The following is a 6,000-nucleotide window of genomic DNA, read 5'->3' on the forward strand; positions in this document are numbered from 1 at the left end:
CAGCACTGACCTAGCCTGCTCAACTGTCCTGCCCTTGACCGACTTCAGTGTTAAAGACAAGGGGCAGTAGATGTTACTGTAACAGAGTTAATGATTCCACTTTCCATCCTGGCCATTGGTTGCTAGTATTACTATATTATTTAAGTTATTGCTAATCCTTATCATTTTCATGTTACTTCCTTGTTTAAATATCATTTACAACGTATCATTAGTTCCCCATGGAGACAAGTGGGTTGTGTGCAACAGCGCCCTCTGCTGGCTGCTTGCAGACTCTAGTGGTGCGCCCAGCTTTCATGAACTAGTCTGAAGCAAGCTGTTTTCATGGTAGGTTGACCTGTGACAAGCTCCGTTGTGAAACATCTCATTAGATGTCGGATCTATCTATCTATCTATATATATATATATATATATATATATATATATATATATATATATATACACACTTATATTTATATACTTCTATATATATATATATATATATATATATATATAGATATATATATAGAAGTCCCTTTTTGTTCGTATAATTGTTTTAATTTATAATTTCTAGAGCAAATGGTTTTAACTGATTTAGCATGAGTAACATGCTAACAACAGTTAGCTTAAGTGTTTGTCCCTTTGATTTAACAGTGTTCCGAAGCTTGTGACCACGACGTTGTCTATGAGAGTCACTGAAGCTGTTCTGTCTTTTACCAGCTATCCATATTCTGTCCTATGAATAAACATCTGGTTGGAGCCATCAAAAGATATCGTGTCCTGAATTAAACACAACTGCTACATTACCACAGTCATTTCACCATGTGATTCTGCTAGAAAGTGTTACGCTGTCGGTTGCTGATGTTACCAATCTGTTTCTACACACTGCATGCAAAGCTGAAATCAAGAAGTGAATGTTTGATCGTACCCAATCGTACTCTGGCATGGAACGAATCAATCGTACCCAATATGAAAACACCCACACTGCTTTGCTTTAAGGCTGTGACGGGGTGGATGATGAAGGGGCTGATAATACAATAATAGGAACTGAGGTCATGGTAAAGGGTGGGAAGGTACATGCTACAGGAAGCTACAGGAAGGACCTTTTCCTTTTGCTTGTGAGTGTAAGAAACTGCCATAGTCTCCGTCGCTGCTCAATCATTAGTCCAGTGCAGAACAAGTGCTTGGCAACCCTTACGACCTTGTTGAAGTGGCTTTTGGCCAGGTCGTATTAAGCTCCAGTTCTCTGGGCCCCGTTCCCTACCTTCCTTCAGGGTCCTGAGTTCCTTATTAAATAGAGTCCTTACACTGCTGCACTTAATAGTCGTCTTTAGAAGTTTCATCACAGTGTCTGATTCACGGTTGGATCAATCTAAACTGCTGTATGATTAGGGCTGCAAGAACAAAAAAAATCAATATCCATTCATCTTTTTATCACTTCAGCTGTAGTAAAGCATCTGTCGGATACTTAGTCCAGGCGGACTCGTTCGGGCTGTAAAGAGAAAGGAGATGGGGCCACAGCACAGCTGAATTGTGACCGCTGTAGACGAGACATTGGTGTCCCTCTGCTCCCCTGGAGAGGGGGATGGGTGGTGAGAGAAAAAGAGGAGGGGGGGTCCACTGGGAGCTCCTCTCACATGCTGGTTTTACACACAGAGCTGAGGTCCCCTGGAGCCGCTTTACCGACAGGATGTGACATTAGAAACGGGTCACAGAGGAGGACAGTTTCTCACAGCTCCACATGCCTCACTCTCACACCATCTTTCTCTCCCTTGTGTTCCTCCCAGCTTATTCCAAAACCAGTAGAGGTAATGTGGGTCGTTATTACTTTATCGTTTTGGGTTCAATTCTGATGAAGAACTTCTTTGAAGCATTTTATTGAGTCAGACAATTATATATTTATGCATCTAGTGCAGACTCAACATTACCAAATGGATTCCAGGAAGTTGTGTCTCCCTTATGGTTATAACGTGTGCATGCGACATTACCAGTAATGGTCTCTGCATCTCTGTAGGCGGCCGCGAACTCCTGGAGTGGAGCCGAAAGGCGCGCTTCACTGACATACTCCTCTTCCTCGTCGCTGGCCAATCGAAGCCCTGAGTCGTGGAGCCGTGCCGTGCGATCGGAAGACGGTTGAGGGGGCGGGGCAGAGGAGCAGGGGCAGGTGTGGGGAGGCAACGTCTTCGGGTCCAGCTTGGCGCTGAGTGGTTACCGGTTTAAAGAACGACGAGCCATGGACGACCCTTGGACTTGCCAAAATAGGAATGGGACAAAACCCAATTGCATTTGTCTCAAGTGCACTATTGGACCGTTGGACTGTTGGTGGGGATGTCTCGAGCACCGGACAGGTGTGATGTACGGAGGTTATTCTCTGTAAACCTATAAAGAGAAAGTAGGAGAGACAGCATAACACATACGACTTAATTAGATTCATGTTTTAAATCACAAGTTAGATGCAAAAAGCAAAAAACATACAGCAAGATATCAAGTGAAAGCATTGAATATAAACACAATGCATCATAAGCTTGGGTTACAACCTTTCATTAGCTTCATGTGGGCAAACATGCTCCTATGTTTATCTATTAACAGAACAGAAACAGGATGTAATTGAAACAACCGTCTCTCTTTCTCTCACTCACTTGCAGTAGTATGTATAGATATGGTGAAAAGTGAAGCAAACGCTGAAGTGCCTTAAACTTGCATTCATTCTAATGGCCATCAGGGGGCGACTCCTCTGGCTGCAGAAAGAAGTCAGATTGTTTAAAAGTCTACGAGAAAGTGACTCTACTTCTCTCTTGATTTATTCGCTCAGTAAACATTGTAAACATGAGTTCATGGTCTCAATCACTAGTTTGAAGTAGTCTTCAATGCAGCATGATGTTCATTTTGTAGATTATGGTCCATTTAGAGTCAAATAGAAGATAAAGCAGGGGATGCTTTAGGACGTGGCTACATTGTGATCGACAGGTCGTTACCACGGCGTTCTCCGGTCTGGGAGTCGTCCGTGTTTTAGTCTTAGAACCCTTTCACGGTGTGTTCAGTTCATGAAAATAATAATTTGGTTGTCAGTGTTCAGTTGTACTTAGCTCCACCGTGACAAAAAAAAGAAAAAGACCATCACAACTTTCTCCAGTTGATGTCCTAAAATGTCTCATCGAAAAAGCTGCAAACCTTCCAAAAATCCTTTTGCTTGAAAAATTACTAACTCAACACCTCTCTGACACAGACAACCAGCATCAAATGGTTGCAGTCGATCTAATGAAGCATATGATTCAGTTAAATATCATACAGTAGACAATATAGCCGTAAAAATAAAAATTGTGTTAGTAGAATAAGTGTTGCGTTTAGTGACTCGCTGGTTCTGATGATATGTTGCAGGACACTTAATTACACTATGAATGACAAGAACAACAAATAGGCTAATTCGGCGAGCTAACAAAAACCCGGCTGCCAAGCTAAAAGGCAGACAAATGGACAACACAATCATACCACTGAGCAGGCTGCCAGCCCAAGAGGAACTGAACTATGGTTCTATTAATAGTCAACTCTTCTAAACACACACACACACACACACACACACACACCCCAAGACAAGCTTCGTGATATGTAGCTAACCCTGGTCTCTTTATCATCTTTAAAAACACAGCTTCAGTTGCTCTACTTTCTTTATTCTCGCTCCTAGTTTCTTTGAGCCATGTCCTTCTCTCCTGTAATGATCTCCACTCTCTTTTTCCACCCCAACCTCCTCTTAGACATATTGAGTCAGATCCTGGTGCCTTGTGGGAAGTAACATTTAGGTCACACAGTTTCCATTATTTAGGAGTGAAGGACAACCAAACACTGTTGCTAATAACAACAAACCACGTAGCCACTGCAGAACATACGACAGGCTGCAGTGACAGCCTGTCATATAGCTTAAAAACAAGATTTTTAGGAATTTTAAAACCAAAGCTGACTGCAAATTAAACATTTCAAACCCCGTTCAGGAAGAGTCTTTGCAGCTCTTTAAAACAGAACCAGGGCCCTGAATGAATGAGGTCATCATAATTGGAGAAACGCTGACCGAGCAGTACTGTTTTTCCAAATTAAAGTTCAGCAGAACCAGGATCAACAGTACGAGTATGTAATCTAATGGTATGGCCACAACATCCCCGCCCTGTACTGTCCTCCAGCAGCGCTCACAATGACAATGCTGGGTGGAGTTTCGAGGAAGTGGAAGGTTTCAATGGGCCGATGGAGCCAGCGCACAAGAACAACAGAAAACGCAATTCCTCTCTTGGGAATACGGTGTGGTTTTCCACATTCTTTCTAATTGTATTTTCTTTGAATTCCAATTTTTAAAAAGTTACTTTTTTTTTTTTGCAGTGTTGGTTCAGCGAATGTTCTTGTTTTCAACATTTTACATGCAGTGATATTTGTGAAGCCCTTCAAGTTGTTTTTGGTTCTTAGTCCAAACAGGCACATGCTCTGTTCCTGCCTTCGTAACTTATTTCTGAACTGGGACGGAGCATAAGGTGCATCCAAACACAGACTACATTTAGCAGGTGATGTAATCAGTAGGAACAGGTTCAAGCCCCTGATTCTAATGGAACAATTTAAATGATGTACAGTAGCTACCACCCAACAAAATCATTTTATCTTAGATTTTGGCACCGGTTTTTTTTTATTTATTTTTATTTGTTAGACAAAATAATTCATCAAAAAAGGTAAGGAAGCTAATCAGGTGCAGTTCCAATTGTCCTTAATGACACGCACAAATACCGTTTGTCCATCAGTGTACAGACGACGAGTATTATTCTCAGTGCAGTGTCGAGAGGAGTGAGGAGAACAGTGACGTATCCCTCCCTCAGATGATTTCTCAATGCATTCTGTTAACCAGTTACTCCCGACCGTGCCTTCAACTGCAACTGAATGGACATTACAACAGACCACAGGCATTCATTCTCAGCTCTTAAAGGAAAACCAGTGCTGCACCACCCAGCTCAGCATTTTAGTGTTGCAACTTGACCAAAGACATGAATGTGGTAACACTGCTATAGCCGAACCATTAGGCACTGAGAAGCTCTACAAGGACAGACCGTACAGCACAAAAACATGAGTGCGTCACTGAGGACGGTAGCTCCACATACAAGGATTTACATGTCGCCAAAGAGGAGAACACTGGAACATACACACCTCGGTACTTTTGTGAGTTGCTGTCACATCCGTCTCAGAGCATCATTGATGCTTGATTTAAGCACATCTTTTGCTTATAAATGCATGGATCAGTCATGTTTCATGGCGCTATGACACTGGAACCGCATTCAAAATACACTGCAGTTTGAAAACATGTCCAAATGGATATTGGTCGGTTTTAGGTGCTTTGTGTGTCCTCTGTGTTTATCTGCGGTTTGAGAGTTGACAAGATCTTATGATGGAAATCATTACTCTTCAGTCGATTGATCCTCACTGACTGACAAAATACAATTCAAAGAACCATTTGCTGATCAAGACTCAACTGCAATAAACTAGACTGGTTTACACTGTAGCCTGTAGATGTCGCATACTGTATATGTTGTATCTGACAAAACAACTAACCACCTAGTAATCACTCTGGCTTATGCATCTTATTTGTCAAATAGCTAAAACTTTGTAGCCAGTTTGCCCAAAAGTATGAAATCACGAGCTCTACGACAGTCAATGCACCAATTCATAAGGCCCGCTTATGCAGCACTCAGAGCTGAGGTTTGTCCTCGCTAGAGGGGATTTCCTTACTTTCAACACCTGATCATTTAGACTTTGACTAGCGTTGTTCAATACGTATGTGTTCCTGCTAATGGTACACAGAAGAACATACTTATGGATAATGGTGTCCGGTGGCAATCTGCCTGCGAGCAGGAGAGCAACATGCTGTGACTGACTGGCTATAAACTGGAGCTCTGACATTGTATACACCCGAAACAACTTCTTTGCACTGGAACACTCAGGTCAGGTGGCGACTCCAATCAGTTTCAAGACATAGAAAACTGCCCCGAGAAACCAGTC

At 42.2% G+C, this 6,000-nt stretch overlaps 1 protein-coding gene across 1 annotated transcript in view; it reads right to left on the reverse strand.

The window, feature by feature from the left end:
- The window catches only part of trak1a (trafficking protein, kinesin binding 1a), a 29,973-nt gene extending 27,847 nt beyond the window's left edge, over positions 1-2,126 (reverse strand). The window contains exon 1 of the mRNA XM_079274957.1: positions 1,965-2,126. The gene's annotated coding sequence lies outside the window, so the exon portion shown is untranslated. The remainder of the gene's footprint in view (positions 1-1,964) is intronic.
- Positions 2,127-6,000: the final 3,874 nt, after the last annotated feature.

The sequence above is a fragment of the Melanostigma gelatinosum genome (assembly GCF_949748355.1).
Source record: "Melanostigma gelatinosum genome assembly, chromosome: 9".
NCBI lineage: Eukaryota > Metazoa > Chordata > Actinopteri > Perciformes > Zoarcidae > Melanostigma > Melanostigma gelatinosum.